Source organism: Mesocricetus auratus, unplaced genomic scaffold, assembly GCF_017639785.1.
Source record: "Mesocricetus auratus isolate SY011 unplaced genomic scaffold, BCM_Maur_2.0 Super-Scaffold_100003, whole genome shotgun sequence".
Classification (NCBI taxonomy): domain Eukaryota; kingdom Metazoa; phylum Chordata; class Mammalia; order Rodentia; family Cricetidae; genus Mesocricetus; species Mesocricetus auratus.
In genome coordinates this window covers 112291024-112311734 of record NW_024429188.1, presented here as the reverse complement: position 1 = coordinate 112311734, position 20711 = coordinate 112291024, and positions in this window count along the sequence as shown.

The window sequence follows — 20711 nt, the reverse complement described above, 5'->3', positions numbered from 1 at the left end:
GTTCCTTGGTTAGTATAATCCAGGAAAAGTCACAAAAGGAAACCCACTCAAAGCCATGATTTTGCTTTTTCTAGGGAGTCATTATATAAAAGTAGCACTTGTTCTGGAATAATTTATATTAAAGCCACACTTAGAGACAGCACAGTCCTATTAAGATCTCTTAATGAAATTTTTATTCAAATAATAAGACGTTATTGGATTTTTAGTAGTAATGATATAAATCACAACAGAATATTAATCTGGCACAAAAATTTAAGCTCAGACTCTTGAGTGTAAGGTTTTTTCAATGTGAGAAGAACAATTTGATTATGAAGAACATGATGAAATCACGTTTGTGTGGGGTTTTCACAAACACTGAGAAAAACAATTTAGCTTTCTGTTTTAATAAAAAACTTCTAATAAGCAATCTTAACTCACCAAATTAACTATAGTGTGAGCTTTTGTAATAAGTTGTTTGTTTAAACAAATGTAATGATATAATTAGTTATTTCTATAAACTATTTACGTGTTGTCTTCCCTGTTCAGCATTTTACTACTTGTAGCCAAGGTACAGTTTTAAATCTGAATTTTCTCTTGATCTTTCTTGTTTGTTTTCCCCATGCTCCCTACATTTGGGATTAAATCTGGAAAAGTGCCCTGTCACAGACTTTTTGACTTTTTGAGATTCTGAGACAAGATTTCAGTCATGAAAAAAAGTCACCCATGCAGGCCTTTGATTGTAATTCTCAATTCTCTTGTAGCTGAGATTACTGGCCTGTCCACTAATACACCACTTTCAGGATGACTGTTATTAAAGTACTCTTTCATGGAGGGTGGTAATAATCAATTACATGATACTTGTGGGGATTTGATGAAGGCACACAGATGAAAATGTATGTGTTATGTTAATGGCCATATTGTTCCCTCAGCTGTTTGGTTATGATGGGAACTTGAATTTAGTTTTATACCTTAATAATTGCTTATTAAGTCCTATACCCATTAGTTTTTAAAATATTCCATTCTTTCCTGGCGTCTGCATCTCCTGGGTAAGTTTGCTTCTTTTTGTTCTAGAACATTCAGCTGTGCTATTAATTCTCTAGTGTGACTGTTCTCCAGTTTCTTCATTTGGGCACTTACTGCTATGAACTTTCCTCTCAGCACTGCTTTCAGAGTGTCCCATAAGTTTGGGTATGTTGTGTCTTCATTCTCATTGAATTCCAGGAAGTCTTTAATTTCTTTTTTTTTAATTTCTTCCTTTACCCAGAGATGGTGCAATTGTGCATTGTTCAATTTCCATGAATTTGTAGGGTTTCTGTGATTTGTGTTATTCTTGAATTCTAATTTTAATGCATGGTGGACTGATAAGATACTGGGGGTTATTCCAATTTTTTTTGTATCTGTGGAGATTTGCTATATTTTCTAATATGTGGTCAATTTTATAGAATGTTCCATGTGGCACCGAGAAGAAGGTATATCCCTTTGTGTTTGGGTGGAATGTTCTATAGATGTCTGTTAAACTCAGTTGGGTCATAACTTCTATTAGATCTTTTGTTTTCTTGTTAAGTTTCCTATCTAGCGGTGAGAGAGAGAGACAGGTAGACCAATGGAATGGAAATGAAAACCCTGATTTTAACCCACACACCTATGAACACTTGATTTTTGACAAAGAAGCTAAAACTATGCAATGGAAAATAGAAAGCATCTTCAACAAATGGTGCTGGCATAACTTGGTATGCAGAAGACTGCAGGTAGATCCATGTTTATAGCCTTGTACAAAACTTAAGTCCAAATGGATCAAAGATCTCAACATAAACCCAACCACACTGAAACTCTTAGAAGACAAAGTGGGAGACACTCTTCAACAAGTTGGTACAGGAGACCACTTCCTGAACATAACACCTGTGGCACAGACACTGCGATCAATGATTAACAAATGGGACCTCCTGAAACTAAAAAGCTTCTGTAAGGCAAAGGACACAGTCAACAAGACAAAAAGGCAGTACACAGAATGGGAAAAGATATTCATTAACCCCACATCTGACAGAGGGCTAATCTCCAAAATTAACAAAGAACTCAAGAAGCAAGTCTCCAAAACAGCAAAAGATCCAATTAAAAGGTGGGGTACAGAACTAGAGAATTCTGAATAGAGGAGGCTAAAATGGCCAAGAGACACTTAAGAAAGTGCTCAACATCCTTAGCCATCAGGGAAATGTAAATCAAAACAACTTTGAGATACCATCTTACTCCTGTCACAATGGCTAAAATCAAAAACACCAAAGACAATTTATGCTGGATAGGATGTGGAGAGAGGGGAACATTCCTGCACTGCTGGTGAGAGTGCCAACTAGTACAGCCACTTTGGAAATCAGTATGGAGATTCCTCAGAAAAATGGGAATCAATCTACCACAAGTCCCAGCAATTCCACTCTTAGGCATATATCCAAAAGAGGCAAATTCATACAACAAGGGCATCTGCTCCACTATGTTCATAGCAGCATTATTTGTAATAGCCAGAACCTGAAAGCAACCTAGATGCCCCTCAACTGAAGAGTGGATAGAGAAAATGTGGTACATTTATACAATGGAGTATTACTTAGCAGATAAAATACAATGGAATCTTGAAATCCACAGGTAATTGGATGGCACTGGAAGAAACCATCCTGAGTGAGGTAACCCAGTCACAAAAAGACAAACATGGTATGTACTCACTCATATATGGATTTTAGACATGGATTAGGATAGTGCCAGTCTGCACTTTCACTGACAGAGTCTGGGAAACAAGAAAGTACCTAAGAGATATGCATGGTACCCAAGAGAAGAGTAATGAGGGAAGATCTTCTGAACAGATGGGTAACACGGCGAGGGGTAGGGCGGGGGTGGGAGTTGGGAAGAAGAGAGAGGGAGAAGAGGAAGAGAGAGTAGGTCATGGGGGAACAGGAAGGTTGAGTGGGTGGAGGTAGAATAGGGGGAAGAGGGAATCATAGGTTAGAAGACAGATCAGGCACCAGAGTGACCTCTAGTGATCTAAAGGGATGACACCAATTGGCAAGCTAAGCAATAGTGGAGAGACCACCTTAAATGCCCATTCCTGATTATGAACTTGATGTCTATAACCATCCTGGAGCCTTCATCCAGTGACTGATGGAAGCAGAGGCAAACACCCACAGTTAAATACTGAACAGAACCCAAGGAACCCAGTTACACATAGAGAGGAGCAGTGAGCAAATGAGCAAACAATGGGCTGGCATTTTGCAGAGACAGCTGATTTGAAAAGGGGAGAGCTCTTGGACCCCAGACTGACATCTGGGAGGCCAGAATGGGACTGATCCAGACCCTGTGAATGTGAGAGTCAGTGAGGAGGTCTGGGCTACCTATGGGTCCCTGGGCAGTGGATCAGTGTTTATCCCTGGCATACAAACAGACATCGTGTGTCCACAACACAAAGAGGAATGCTCTCTCAGCCTGGACTCTTAGGGGAATGTCTGGACCCTGCCCTGAGTGAAATGACAGACTCTAGATATCCCCTATGTGGAAGGAAATGGCGATAGGGTGGGAGGCTGGGTGGAAATTTGGGGAGGGTGCAGAGGATGGAGAGGGAACTGGGATTGACATGTAAAACAAGCTATTTAAAATAATAATAATAATAATACTATTCCATTCTTGTAATACCACTTAAATATGAGATGTTTTATATTTTTTAAAATGCATTTATATGCTTTAATCTCATTAGAGATTCCTAAATGTCCTTCAAATAGGAAAAGGATATTACTTACCTATATGGAAACTAAGGCTCAGAACTTTGATCAGACCACAGACCACGAGAAAATCAGATTCTTATTTGTAAGACCCATTCATTGTCATTTTCTACATCACTTCATTGCCCCTCCATCAGCAGAGGGCATTCATGAATTTTGAGCATGCTCACACATTAATCATATTCTTATCAATAGTAAAATTAAAGGTTTTCTAGTTAGGTTCATTTGCATTTGTCTTTATCATTAAAAAGGTTCACAAGGTTATTTGACTTTTTAATGTTGCATGGCATTTTGGCTTTACAGGAATGGCCTCAATCTCATTTAAAGACTCCTGAGCCAGTTCATAGACTAATTACCAGCTGGAGACGTTTTCTCTGTCCTGAGGATCTGCTCAGTATGACGAATGTTCGTCTCTGCTAGGTTGAATAGCTTGCAAATGAAGTGATTAATTTAAAAAATCAATTAGTGTGGAGAGCAAGCATTTTACTCACAACACCCTCCAGTTTAGGTAGACCCCTTCATAAAACAGTGGTAGCATAGCAATAAAACTGAATAGAGAGGAACCTATGCCAAGAGAAAAATCCACAGGGTACACTGACTGTTCCTTTTCCAGGAGTGGGAGGAAAGTTTCTGTGAGCCAAGAGCTTTCCTTCCTCTATCTTGCTGAGTAATGAACGCCCTTGACTTGTTCCATGATGAGATTCCAAGATGAAAACACGTACTTAACATTGAATGCTTTCTTGCCTTATTCTCTTTTTTTCTAAGTTAGAGAATCAGAAATTAATTGATTATCAATGGGAACATAATTTTCTCTGCAATAAAACATGCACCAAACTGATCATAAACTCTGTTAGCCTGGGGACATTTTGGAAATGAACAAAGTGTTCAAGTCAATGACAAGGAGGTAATTAACTTAGCAATATTTTCTTCTGACCTTAGCTCATGTTTTTCAAGCTAATTGATAGCTATAGGTAAAATTAACTAGATTGCTCTAGTGGAACTAGTGAATCTTTCCTCATTAGCAGAATTGGTTGATAACAACGTGGTGGTGTGGGGAGGCACACATATACTTTTGTCCTCCATTGCTTGGGAGGCCACAGGTCCACATTAATTTAGACAGTTTTATTCTGATGCTTGTTGATAACCCACTCTTACCATCAGTGATGCCAGTTTTCATCCCAAGTTACCCTGCTTTCTGTGATAAAGTATACAACTACTCTGTTCATTATTTCTATTTTATAGGATAGCTCTATCTTCAAATAAATAGGAGTGACTGTGACTTATAAACAGTTTCCATATTCTGTTTTCTGGACCTTTAAGCAGATGAATTGACCAAAGTAGATGTTCATGTGAAGTCAGCTTTATTGAAACTGAATATTGCATCAGTTTCATGGGACTGCCCAACAAAGTATCACAGACACTGTGGCTTAAATAATATAAATTTAAGTGTTTTGACGCTGTAGTTTTGAAACAATTGTTCCCAGCAGAGCTAATTTATTTCTGAGGACCATAATAAGTGTAGGAGTGATTACAAATTTCTCTGTTATTTTCCACACTCATTCTCTCTGAATGCACCCTCCTTATTCCCAAATCTAGGTTTATTTTAAAAATAATAATACCAACAATATAGTACTATTGTCAAACTGATATTTTTATTTTAACTTGATCACTTACATTAAAGGCCAAATAATGTCTTTGGCCCTACAAATTGGGCCACATTCTAAGAAACAATGCATTAGAAATAATTTTGGGGTAGAAAACTTAATTCAAACCAAGGCTTCTATAACATGTACTAAAAAATGTTCTCACAAAACCATGTTATTTAAATCTGTTAACATGCTTATAAATAGTAGTACCACATCACTATTTACCAATTAATGAAACTGCAACTCACTGTGAATGGCTCACCCAAAAACACTACCACCAGGTAATTATCTGGATGTAAACCTCCTATCACTACTGGTCCTGCCACTCACAGATGTAGAAGAGTTATAATTCTGTAGTTTTGAGAAAAATTTAAACTCTTAAGTCTTGTCTTTATATGGGGTTTTATTAAATTATAGTCTTTTAATTGTTCAAATTTAGAGGTGCCAAGATAGAAGTTATACATGGGTTTAAAATGTGTACTAATGTTTCAAAGGAACAGGAGCAGAGCTTGAACTTCTTGAAACAGAGGAGGCTAGTTAGAAGTATGGATTTCAGTGTGGGAGAGATACCTTAGTGGTTAAGAACACTTGTTGTACAATCATGAGGATCTGATCAGATTCTAGAACCCTTGATACATGCTGGCCCTTTCTGACATGGGCACACACCCACCTACCTTCACAAACACACAAGTAAACAAAAACAGAAATATCTTTAAAAATTAACAAAGAAGGTTGAATCTACTCTAGGTAGGCACGACATGGAAGGGGGTTGTGCATAATCCTCCAGTCTGTTTATTTGAAAATGTCTGCTGGGTCCACTCTGCTCTTGATACCATCCAGTTATCCCACTTGGAATCTTCCTATATGAAATAGATGATTTAGTTACATGAAGCTTTAGTTTTTACACTGTGCATTTAAAGCAACGGTGACAGGATCATTCATTGTCATATGTGTTTTCAATGCTGTGGGCTCAACATAGTTTTTACAATATATGGTCACAGGTGAAACCTATTGGCTTAATTATTGTGTGGGTTATAGAAATATATGTAAATTGAAAATCATTTTCCTCTATGGTTTAGTCTAATTTTATTGGTGTATAAATGTATCTAAGCATGCTGATTATCGAATGTTTCTTTTCTATATAATGCCCTCTTATTTGTCTGGAAACAAGTACTTCTATGATAACTATAGAGGCGTTGTTCAATTCTGCCCTCTTATTTGTCTGGAAACAAGTACTTTTATGACAACTAGAGGCATTGTTCAATTCAGTAGAACGGTGCAGATTCATTACTGAAGTGGGAAGCCTTTAGCAGCAGAATCAGAAAGATATATTTAAATTTTAAAATCATTAGGCTTCTGTACTGCTTTTCACTTAAAGATGACTATGAGATCCTGTCGCTGGATGAGAAAGAAATGATTTGTCATCTGTTTCCATGATTTCAGAATGCTCTCTGACATGGGCAAGGCTGCTTTTCCTCTGCTTTCCTATTTGCTTCCCAAATTTCATAAATTAGATGAGTGTATATAAATTAGAATAGTGAATACATCTATGATGAACTTTCTGGAATTCTGCTTTTGATTATTTCAGGGTTTACTTTTTACTAGAGAGGGAGAACATGCTGACACATTTCAGTGGTGTCGGAAAATCATGTTTGCACAGTGTTTTATAAATCATGTGCCGATCTTGGGGGGAGAGGCACAGCAATTAAAATCTTGCCCTGAAAGACATAACTGTTTATGGATATGCTTCAACTGTATAGATTTTCCTTAAAGAGACTGTGAAGAAAATGTCTTTAGGAACTATTTTTAAACAATGAGAGAGAGAATTACCCATTTGAATAAAATCTTTATAGTTTTCAAAGCATTTTTACCATCTGTTATTTCATGTAATACTTTAAATAGCTTTGAAAGGTAGACAAATCCAATATCATTATTTGATTGCCTTGGGAACGCAACATATTTAAACTTTAGTACCACTGTGTGGCAAGAAGTCAAGAAAGGCAGTATAAATTGTCAAAAATAGTCTGGGAAGCTACAACAAATTCAGTTATAGACTAGCCCAGAGATCATTGCTACCTGGAAATCATGTCAATGTCTGAGGCTCATAATGATGCTCTGTGTAGATGTACCAGCAGGTGAACAAGCCCTGATGGTTGGTGTGGTAAGCACGTGACTGAATCTTGTAGGAATCGATAACGTCCTGAATTATCTTCATAGAGAAAAGACAGACATTTGGTCATAGAAGCTCAGATATATGTATCCTTAAATCTCTTCCCAAGCACACGAATGGGGAGGAACGCATTCCAGTCACTTTGGTAGACAGGGATGAGGCTGTTAAAGCACACAGGATTTGCCAAGATTAGGCTAGGGATTGATGTGGGTTAAAATGTGTACATAAGGTTCAATAGTAATCCCCCTTGAAAGGGACTGTAGAAAACAAATGCATGGTAAATGAAGCAGGAGAAAAAGCTATTGTTTCTTCATAATAATAAACACTGAACAAGATAAGATGAACCAAGGGCAAAATGTTGGCTATTTCTAAACTGGTAGTTTTCTACATGTTCTGAAGTCCTTTAGACAGTATGAAATATGAAGGGTTCCAGCATTAGGAGAGCAGGCTCTGTGGTGAATTGGGACAATAGATGTGAACAAACTAAAATACAGAAAAGGACAGCTGATGGGTTGCTAGAGGACATTGGGAAACTTTTTGCATGTACCTGATTTTTTTCTCAATTCTTTTAATAATGAATTGACTGATTCAGATGTAATAGACACATTCCTTAGATTAAAATACTGCCCTTATGCTTGGTTTACAGAGCCAATGTCTTTGTTGTCTATATGGACTTCTGCATTGTATATATTATGTCATTGTTACACAGTTATCACACAGACATGAATCATTTGCACAACATAGAGAAGAAGATTCAAACATAAACTTTTAATCCTTTTAACACTCACACAGAGAAATAAATTAGAGAGAGATGGAGAAAGAGAGAGTGAGAGGTGGGGGAAGGGAGGAGAAGGAAGAGGAAAGGAAAAGAATTAATGATAGATTTATATTCGTGGAACTGTGTTTCATTAACTCCTTGGTGTTGTGCATTAACCACTTAACATTTAATTTTGAACAAGTAATTTCATTAAAATTAAATTTTTCATTAAAATTAAATTATTAGAAAAAATTTTAGTGCCTGAATTGCATTTCCTTGGTTGCACCTTAATTTATTCCTATCACATTATTATGCACTTTCTTTAATGTAGCTCTTTATACATCTTGGCCTGTTTTCTTATGATAAATTGGTAGCACTTTAACATTTTAAAGACTTTTGACATGTTTCCAAACTGTTCTCTGGGAAGAAAATGATCCAAGACATGCTGCCATCTGAGGCTGGAAACATGGTTCAGTGGGTAAAGTGAAGACCTGATTATAGGCCTACAGCACCTACATAAAAGCTGTAACCTCAGCATAGAAAGGAGAGTGCAGATATAGGCAGATCCCAGGGACTTGCTGCACAGCCAGTCATACCAAAACAATAAGCTCCAGGTTCAATGAGAGACCCTATACCAAAACATAAGGTGGGGAGTGATAGAGGAAGACAAACGGTTTGCACACATATGCACAGTATAGTGAGAACAAACTCACTGGACTGCTTGCAAGGAGATTATGCATTCTTAGTTTTATAAATTTGAACATTCGTAAATTTGTTTTATTATTTCAGCTTCATTATTTTTCTAGATTACTGCTGAGAAAAATTATAGTATGTTTAGTGGTTAGTTGCACTTTTACTTTTGTATGTTATACATTTGATAATTTGATTCAATGTAGGAATTGTTTTTTCTTTTTGGCTTGCAAACATTTTTCCATTTTATGACTTGCCCCCTGGCTTTTAATGTTCATGTTTCCTAATGTGGGAGCTTTATATTTTTAAATAGTCAAATGTAGTAGTCGCTTTAAAAGGTTTTACTTTTGTTTCTTTTTAGAGACGTATGATTCATTCAAACAGAATGTAAAATGCAGCTATTGTCTTCCACATTAGTGGGAGTGTGTGGGCTGGAGAGATGACGTACCCACACTTGCTTTGCGATTCTGGGAGCCTTTATGTAAAAGCATTTTATCATGCTTAATCAAGTAATCATTTCCTTTATTACCCTTTTTTGATAGTCACAGTTGCAAAGTAGAAAAATTTTAAATATTTAAAAAGTGAGTAAACCATTTGATTCTAGTTCAGTATAACCCCTCAGGCATTTTATTTTTCAGCATTTCTAATTATTTTTTACCTTCTTTTCCATCAAAATGATAGTGTTGACCTTTTGCTGAATTTCTTTGAATTAATTTTTATTAGATATGTATTTATATACAGAAAGTTTTGATATGGATTTATGTACAGAGAGTGTTCTTTCTTTCCTGTCTCTACATTCAAGTTACAGATGTGTCTATTTACTTGGACATCTTGCTGGATAGATATATTTCTTAGCATAAATTAATTATCCAACATGAGAAGAAGAAATTCCCTTTTGCTTTCTAGGTTTGCTAAATTTATCATCAGTTTTATCATTGACATAGCAGTACAAGACAATAATATTTGCATCAGCATTAGATGATCGTGGTCAGGATAGCATTGGATGACTTTGACTAGAAATTGTAGGATCTGTATATGGCAAAAATGAGAATTTTAAATTCCTATAGACACAACATAAGGATATAAATGAATGCATAGACCTTTTGGTAATATCGGGAAACCAATGCTGTGATTACCAGGTCTAAACAAATTTTGCATGGGAAAATATAGAGCCAGTGATGTGACGTGAAAAATAAAGGACCCAGAGACTGATATTAGGGTTCAAGCTTCAAACTGAAGATCAGAGAAGAAAAACAGCTGCCCACTAGCTCTCACCTTCAGCTCAGGCTGAAAGGGCTGATCTATGCATGAGCTCTTCACCAAGTCTCAAACTGCTGCCTCTTCTCAGTGTGGCTTGAGAATGAATGCCTCTGCTAAGAACTTGTTGCTGTCTTATTTCCCTGATGTTGGGATTAAAGTGTGAACTATAATTCTCTTTAAGACTGATTCACTCATGTGTAGATCTGGGTAGCCTTGGACTCACAGAGATCCATGTATCTCTAAATCCGAGTCCTAGGATTAAATGTGTATACCACCACGTCCTAGCTTCTGGCTGCTGGGATTAAAGGAATGTGTCTGGCTTCTGTGGATTGTGCCTGACTTTGCTTTCTGAATCCTCACCCAAGCTTTAACAATTCATAAATAATATCTCACTACACAGTGTTGAAAAATATTCCCTGATTTTTAAAGGTGAGCTATAAATCTGAATTTTACTTGGTGTACACAGTTGTTTACATGTTCAAAACTAGCCCACATGTAAAAGTAAGTAAACAGGCAAGCAAAAAAAAAAGAATATTGGGCAGACACAGAAAACACATTTGGAAGCCATGGCTTGGATATTTGGGCTTAGGCTGTTAGAGCTAGAAATGAACTTTCTTATTTCCCTAGAGCAACAAGACCTGAGCATCTTTGAATTTCTTGAGAGTAACAGATAAAGACCCAGAAAGAAGGAGAGGAAGAAGAGAGATAATGACGGAGATAGTGATAGAGATGGATGGAGGAGAGATAGAGATAATAGAGATAAATAGATAGAAGATAGATAAATGATAGATGATAGAGATAAGTAGACAGACAGACAGATAGATATAAATAGATGGAAGGATGAGAATAAATTCCTGGGATCTTCAGGGAGTGAGGTTTAAAAGTGAGATGGCAGGAAGAATTGCCAACAATCACAAGACTAAATGGTGTTAAAGTAAACCCATTCTTTTGTCACTTTAAGGATTATTTCTAAGTCATTTCAGTGCCAAGCAGATGCTCCCTGGTACCCCTGAACATTTCAGTGTGGCTTTGTTGTTTGTTTTAAGTTGGGTGCAAACATGGTGTCTATGTATACGTTACTCCAATTGTAGATTTAAACTGAGACCAGAGTGCTTCTCCTAGAATAGCTATCCACCTATAAATTAAGAATTCCTCTCTCAGCCTAGATACATGGGGGAGGGCCTAGGCCCTGCCCCAAATGATATGACAGACGTTGATAATCCCCCATGGAAAGCCGCACCTTCCCTGGGGTGTGGATATGGAATGGAATACAGGGTCGTTGGGGACATGGGAGGATGAGAAGGAGAGTTAACTGGGACTGATATATAAAACAATATTGTTTCTAATTTAAATAAAAAATGATTCCCACAAATGAACCACAATTCTATATTTAAATGGGATGCTTATTAGCCTAAGTGTTTGTGACACTAATATATGAGTCTTCATGAAATCAATGTGTTGTATGATCCTTAGATTCCCCCCATTTCAATGGTTGTCTGACCTTAGTCAAACACTGGCCTGTATTTCAGATCCCTGCTCAGAAACTGTTTTCTTTTGTGAACTTGCTTTAATTTTGCTCAGCATCTGAATCATCCACTTACTCTCTCAACTTTATAATGCCTACTTCTTTCGTGTTCAAAACTGCAACACAGGTTTTGGAATAATATTTTTATAATTATAATAAATTATAACATAATCATATCATATCCCCATTTCCTTTTCTTCCTCCTACCCCTTTCATCTATCTTCCTTGCCTTCTCTCACAATATAAAAACATCTATCTCTTTTACTGTTTGTGGGAAGACCACTCTGAAGAACAGCTGACATAGTCTACCATAATGTAAGCACATATAACTCTCTGAATGGAAGAAGGCTTGATGTTGGGATGTTCCTGAAGCATTATGACATTGCTGCATCTTTGATGCACTATTACAGATGATAAAGATCTGGTGTCAAAGTGTAGCACAACATTCTAGAGTAGTGAAACTTTAAACAATATGCAGTATAGCAGCTTAAATTCTGATGGCCAGGTTAGTGAGAGCTGAGTTGCTAAGAGTATAAGCCAGACACTGGTAGGTTTGATAACTCTGTGAGTGATTCCATGTGGGGCTAAGTTTGAAATTCAGTGTTCTTCAGACTGTTATACCTGATCTGATGCCAGCAAAATGTTCCAGAAAACAGTCTTCATTGTTTCTAGTTTCTGTGCATATATCTGATCCATTTATTTGCTTTTAAGACGCTGTGGAGTCCAAAATAACAACAAGTCCTATTGCTTTCTTTAAAAATGGAAACAATCCTTTCTTTTTTCCATGTTTTACAGGGCTGCAGTGAGGATTTAATGAGATGATATAGGGAAAAGTGCTTTGTGAACTATCAACAGTTATAAAAATTCTTGTCTTTCTACTTACCAGACCCATATTTTCATTCTGCACATATTTTATTTGCTTCTTGTAAATGAATTGGCTTCCAAACACTGTGAAAGTTATTTCTAGAATTACTTAAAACTGCTCTGCATTTTAAATTAACTTTGTTGTGATCATTTTATTATTGCAAACCTAGAGCTGGTTTTCTTTTTTTTCTGTTTCTTGACAGCTTTGCATTGATCCAAATATAGCCTACTTCAAAAGCTTGAAATATGAGCAATGTCTGTTGTAAGTATTGGAACCATTCATGTAAGCTCCAAAGAACTCAGATTTTTCAAAAAAAAAAGTGCAGCATATTTTTGCAAACAAGGCTGTATTTTATTTTTGAGATTAAAATATAATAATTTCTCTCTTACATTTCCTACTTCCAAACTCACCCAATATCCCTCCTTGATCTTTTTCAAATTCATGACCTCTTTTTTTCATTAATTGTTGTTACATACATCAAAACCAATCAAAATATACAATGGTGGAGCCCAGTCACGATAGATACAGCTACTAAACAGCACCACACCAAAGATTCAGGGACCACTGCAAAAGTATGTGGGGCAGAAAGATTGTAAGATTAATGAGTTTGCTTTTGGAGTGTATTACGTGTTAATGTTAGAAGGTACACCATAAAATTTAACCAACAAGAATGCCTAAACATGAGCAGAACAAGGACAACACAATAAACTTGCCAAAGCAGACTGAGGAAAACCCAGGAAACCTCAACTCTACACAAAGAACTAAGACAACTAGGGAATGCTGAGAGGGAAAAATAGGGAAGAGTACAGTGTTTTTGTCTTTGAGGAATTTCTATGACATGACGAGATTAAATATTAAATTCCCTCACCAATTTATATAGAATACATTTTGGACCAGTATTGATCACTGAAAAGTTTGATGAGGTATCTTTGTAAGGGTTTAGGCATTATGCTGGCCTGCCCCTGCCACCTGGCAGAATGCACTCAGGCAGTACCCTGGTTAGACCAGAGTTCCATGAGAACTAGTCTTCAAGCAGGTGAAAGGACCCCTTTAAAAGACAGACCCCTGCCAACTTATACCCTATTTCCCTCTCTCTTTCCTGCTGTTCCCCCTGGGCAGACAGGGCTTTTCCTGGCTCTCTCTCCTCCTTTTTCCTCTCTGTGTCTCTGTGACTCTTTTCTCTTTCTTTCCCCCATCCCTCCCCTTTCTAATAAAACTTCTCACTTAAGCTCTGTCTGCCTGGTATGTTTGTCCTCCGCCTCGGTCACCCTCACCTGTCATGGAATCCGCCAAGATTCTCCTCACACTTTATCATAGCAATCTTTCTTTGGCAGAAATGCAGTGACATTTAAAACACAGTGAACAGTGTTCTTGGCAAGGAACCAAGCAATAAATTCCCCATGCCTTTGCAACAATGAGACTTCTCAAGGTAGCATATCTTCAAATCCAAACATATGGGTAGTATAATTTTATAATCTCCAACAAAGCATTTTATACTTGGACCATTATTTAATTTTTTTGGTTTTCAAAAGAAACATGAGTATAGTAGAAGGCTCTGTAGTCCTTGGAGTCACATCCATAGTAAATATTTCCACTCACCACAGTAAGCCATTTTTTACAAGCTAAAACTGGTTAGTTTTAAATTGCCATCTGAGTGCAATGCCCTTTATTATATCAGCACAGTAGTTCCAGACGGTACAGTATAAGACTGATGATGCTGGGAACGAGGCTTCCAGTAGCTGGAGACTAGGGATACAATACAAATTTTACCATGCTTGTTTCACAAATTGGGTAAAGTTGAAGTTTCTTCACTTTGTATAGATTTTTCCTATAAAATAATGTTACTACCAGATGTCCAAATATCACTGAATGAGTTCATGAGAAAAAAACAAAACTCTTGAAACAGTAGCATTATCCTTTAGGAATCAATAACTGAAAAAAGCTTTTTTAGGCACAGAGTACTGTAGATATGAGGCAAGTCTGATGAATAATGCTGTAAACAATTAAAAGAGTGAGTACATACCATGTTTGTCTTTTTGTGACTGGGTTACCTTACTCAGGATGGTTTCTTCTAGTGCCATCCATTTGCCTGCAAATTTCAGGATTCCATTGTTTTTTTCCAGTGACTACTACTCCACTGTGTAAATTTACCACATTTTCTCTATCCACTCTTCAGCTGAGGGGCATCTAGGTTCCATCCAGTTTGTGGCTATTACAAATAATGCTGCCATGAACACAGTGGAACAGATGTCCTTGTATGAATGTGCATCTTTTGGATATATGCCTAAGAGTGTAGTTGCTGGGTCTTGTGGTAGATTGATTCCCATTCTCCTGAGGAATTTCCATACTGACTTCCAAAGTGACTGTATGAGTTGGCACTCCCTCCAGCAGTAGAGAAGTGTTCCCTTTTCTCCACATCCTCTCCAGCATAAATTGTCATTGGAGTTTTTGATTTTACCTATTCTGACAGGAGTAAGATGGTATCTCAGAGTTGTTTTGATTTGCATTTCCCTAATGGCTAAGGATGTTGAGCACTTTCTCAAGAGTCTCTCAGCCATTTTAGACTCCCCTATTGAGAATTCTCTATTTAGTTCTGTACCCCACTTTTTAATTGGATCCTTTGCTGTTTCAGAGACTTGTTTCTTGAGTTCGTTGTAAACTTTGGAGATCAGCCCTCTACAATCCCACCTTCAGAGAGTCTGGGAATCAGGTAGGACCCTAAGAAAGTTATACATGGTATCCCAGATAATGCAAATGAGCCAAGATGTTCTGAGCAGACTGGAAGCATGGGGAAGGGGGGAGCCAGGAAGAGGAGCAGGGGAGAATATGAGGGAAGAGAAGAACATGGGGGAGCAGGAAAAGTCGGGGGAAGAATAGAGGAGAACAAAATGTGAGGTACCATAAGAGAGGGAATCATAGGTTTGGGAAGAGACCTGGCAATAGGATGATTTCCAGAGATCTACAAGGATGACAACAACTGGCATATGAAGCAATAGCGGAGAGACCACCTTAAATGCCCGTACCTGATAATGAGTTTCATGACTTCCTTATATGCCATCCTTGAGCCTTCATCCAGTGACTAATGGAAGCAGAGGCAGACACCCACAGCTAAACATTGAACTGAACTCCTGGAACCTAGTGTCAGAAAGGGAGAAATGATGAGCAAAGGGGTCATGACCAGGCTGGTGAAACCCAGAGAAACAGCTGACCTGAACAAGGGGGACCTCTTGGACCCCCATCTGATGGCTAGGAGACCAGCATGAGACTGATCCAGATCTCCTGAATATGGGTGTCAATGACGAGGCCAGAACAATCTGTGGGACCTTGGGCAGTGGATTGGTGTTTGTTCCAGGCATACAGATGGACTTTGGGTGCCCCTCCCACAGTGAGGAATGCTCTCTCAGCCTGATCTCTTGGGAAGGACCTGGGCCCTGTCCTGGACAAAATGGCAGACTCTGGGGATCCTTCATGGATGGTCTTATCCTCCCTGGAGAATTGATTTGGGATTGGGTGGGGTTCTGGGGGACCTGGTGGGCGTACGGGGGATGAAGGGAGGGAGAGGGAGCTAGGATTGACATGTGCAGCAAACTTGAAATAAAAAAAAGAATTAAAGGAGTAAAACGATACACCATGTTCATAAGTTAAGAGTTGTCACAATTAGAAAAGGGCAGGAAGATTGTAAGAACCAAATAATTAAATGTTTTCTTAAGGGAAATTGGCCCCACGTCCATGAGTATATAGGCAGCACAAATAGGACTTGATGTGTAATTAAAAACCAAAGAAAGATGATGCAAAATTGTGGTGTGTAGGAAGGTAGATATCGCTCTGGTGAGAATTACGGGTTGGACTTTGGAGATTGAATGCTATAAAAATACAGTACATGTGTAAGACGTAATCTCAGAGTCCTTTTGATTTGCATGTCCCTGATGGCTAAGGATCCTGAATATCTTCTTAAGTGTTTCCTGGAAATTTGAGATACATTTGTTCAGAATTATCTGTTTAGATATGTACCCCTGTAAAGGGAATCCTTCCCACCAGTCTGGTTCCAGAGCCGCATCAGTCCCAAATAAACACACAGGAGGCTATATGAAGCTGTTGGCCTTGCTTGTTTCTTACTGGCTAGTTCTGACTTAAGTATTTATCCCATAATTGCTAATCTAATATTTCTCTTACCAGAGAGGTTTCCGGGCTTCCTACCCCATGGCGTTACATCTTGACTCTCTGTGTTTCTCCTACCCAGAGTCCTCCTGGACTCTTAGTCCCACCTATCTTGCTTTCCTATTGGCCAACAGTGCTTTATTGACTTCCCCAACATACCCCATTTTAAAAAAATTAGGTTATTTGGTTTGTTGACATCTAGTTTCTTGAGTTCTTGTTCTAGTTTGGAAATTGACCATCTGTCAGATGTGAGCTTGGTGAAGATCTTTTCCAATTCTGTAGGCTGTCATTTTGTCCTGTTGATGATGTCCTTTGTCATACAGAAACTTCAATTGCATCAGGTCCCATTTATTGTTGATCTTAATGCCTATGCTTTTGGTGTTCTGTTCAAGAAGTTGTCTCCTGTGGCAGTGTACGTGAGATTATTTCCCACATTCTCTTCTATTAGACACAGTGTATCTGGGCTTATATTGAGATCTTTGATCTATTTGGACTTGAATTTTGTGTAGATACATATCAAAATACTCCAAGATTCCATCTTTCACCCGTCAGAAAAGATGAGAACAAAACCAAAAGTGACATCTTATACTGGAAAGGATGTGGAGCAAGGGGAAGACTCCTCCATTGCTGGTGGGAGTGAAAACTTGTACAGCCACTTTGGAAAACAGTGTGGTAATTTCTCAGAAAACTGGGACTCAACCTACCACAAGAATCAATTATAGCTGTCTTGGGTTTATACCCCAAGGATGCTCAGTCGTACCACAAGGACACTTGCTCAACTATGTTCATAGCAGCTTTATTTGTGATAGACAGAACCTGGAAACAACTTAGATATCCCTCAACCAAAAAATGGGTACATTTACACAATGGATTATTATATTACCCAGTTGTTAAAAACAAGGGCACCAGGAAATTTGAAGGTAAATGGATGGAACTAGGAAAAATCATTCCGAGTGAGAAAACCCAGACTGAGAAAGACAAACATGGTAAGACAAACACAAAACTGGATTGTTAGCTATAAAAAAGGATAGCCATGCTACAATTCACAGCCCCAGAGAGGCTAGATAACAAGGAGTAAGTGATTTCATGAGGGTGGATTGGGATGAGCTATTAGGTTGAGGGCAGCCAAGGGGTAGAGTACTGAAAGAGACTACGGGGAAATGGGGAGTGGGCATTTCAGGTTCAGGTAAAAAAAACTGGTGCAAGGAAGACCCCAGATTAGATTCCAAGCAATAGCAGATACATAGCCTAAACTGGTCATCTCTTGGGAACAGATTGGTGCCTAGACCAACTGTCTTTGTGAGGCGGCATTCAGCAACTGATGGAAACAAATGCAGATCCACGGGCAAACAATAGGCGAATCTCAGAGAATCCTGAAGAATACAGGGAAAAAGAATTATAGTGAAAGACCCTGAATATATAGAAATAAAATATAAGCTGAAACAGGGAGGGCACCCCACTAGAGAACTCGGGAAGTGAACAAAGGACCCCATCCCAGGAACTGGCCAAACCACAGAATGGAATGTATGGTTTAGCAACCTTAATTGCAGAAGGGCTGTAAACCCACAAAAGGCCAATTCCCGGCTGCTGACCACCTGTGAAGAACTGACCAAGGCGTCAGAGATGGGCAAACAAGATTCATGGGAAACAAGGAGATGATAACCACCATTTACTTAGAGAGAGATGATTAACTCATACCAAGGTCTGAGGAATTTACAACAGGAAGACACCTACTTCCCCTGGTCAGTAGTCACGTACCCCGGTCACAAGATAGGGACCCCTCCCAAAGGCTTGTGGCTTTGTCTTTAAAAGCTGATTGTAACTGAACCTCGGGGCCAATCGGTCTAAAAGCATCTGCAGATGCCTAATTAAAGCCTCTTGCGTGTTGCATCAATTGACACGTGGATTCTTGATTCTTGGGGCAATGAATCCAGCTTGGGGACCCATCCTCAATTCGGGGGACCCTAACATTAGGAGTCAGTAGGCTAAGGACCCCACAAGAAAGCTCACAGAATCAACTAGCCTAGCATTATAGGGTCTCACAGAGATTGAATAGACAACCAGGAAACCTGCATGGAACTGACCTAAGCACACTTCACATATGTTACAGTAGTGTAGCTTGGTCTACTTGGGAGACTCCTAACAGCAGGAACAGAAGCTGTCTCTAACTCTTTTACAGGCCTTTGGAATCCTACTCCTCAAACTGGGGAGGTGTTTATTCTTAATGCAACTTATGCCATGTTTTGTTAATACTCATGGGAGACCTGTCCTTTCCTAAACAGAAATGGATGAGTAGTGGATTGGGGGTGGAAACAAAGGAAGGATGGAAGGAGGGACTGTGAGGAGAGGAAGTAGGTGAAGCTGTAGCTGGGATATAAAAAGGAATATGAAGATTGATTAAAAATTAAATTTATGATGTAATCACTTCAGATCTAAATACTAACTTTGAATAATTTCTTATAAAATGTATGAAATATCTTAAAATGGGTTATTAAACACTTAAAGGAGATTTAAAAATATAGTTCATTCAATTCTCAAAGAGTTAATATATTTTAAGAAGAAAAATTGATTCAGCTGTTTCTAGATTTCTCCATCAGGATGTTGACCTCCTTTGTGCAGCTCATACATACAACTGTGGAGACTCCAGAGGACCAAACTAGACCTTCCATATGTGGGAGACAGTTGTGAAACTTGGACTGTCAGAGGGGCCACTGGCAGTAGGACCCTGATACAAACCTGGTACAGGAGCTAGCTTGTTGGAGGCCACTCCCTATGGTGGGATGCCATGTTCAGGCTTAATGCATGGGAGAAGTCCTAGCCCCGCCCCAAACTATTGTGACACACTATGTTGTCTCCTCATGGCAGTCCTTATTCATGAGGAGGAGTGGACTGGGAGTGGGTTTGGCGAGGAGGCAAAGGGGTGTGAGGAGGCAAGGAGGTGTGGGAGGAGGTGTGAGAAGAAGAACTGTGGTTGGAATGTAAAATGAAATTTAAAATGTAAAAAATAAATTAAATTATAATATCAATTTCCTTTAAAAATTGAGAACTATTTAAAAAGTGGCTTTAAAAACCTAAAATTTAATTTTGAACCAATAAGCACTCTAATTAGTCAACCTTAAGTATAAAGAACAAAGCTAGAGCCATCACACTTTTTGAGCTTTAATGGTGTTGTGAAGTACTAGTTATTGAAATAGCATGGTACTGATATAAAAGTAGATATACCAATCCAGAGTATTGAATACAAAAATAGACTTCTGCATTTATAGTCAACTGAATTAAACTTTTTATGTTTGAGATTATAATGGAAAAAGATTGTTCTCTTCCTCTGGAAAAAGTTAATCTTGTGTCATGTAGTAGATACATTAGCTCTTGTGAGTAGGATTTGTTGCAAAGCATGTTTGCATCCCCTGTAGTACTTGACTTCTCCTTTGTATCACATTCACTGTGAGTCCATTTTTCTTTTTTGTTGCCATTTATCTTCTTATGATTCAGCCAAAAACTCAGAGCTATGAGATAAATAAGCCTTCTTTCTTTCCAAAATACTCAGCAACAGATATTTTTATAGCAAAAGAAAATTCTCGACACTGCATGATAGGGGAAGAAATTTATATTACATATATTTATATATTCATTGAAATCTCATAGTTATTAATTATATAGTTATATACGAATACATATCATATGAGATGTGTTTCTCAAGTGTGAAATTTGAAGACAGAAAATACATGCATGATTGGTGTTCCTCGGTGTATGACTGAGTTACTCAGAAAAAGGTAGTACAGAAAGAACTTACAAGAATTGCAAAGAAATACGAAGTGGATAGAACTCAGAATTGGAACTGATTCTATTTTCTAATTATTTGGGATTTGTAGCATGTTCACATATTAATCCAGGTTTCAAAATCAA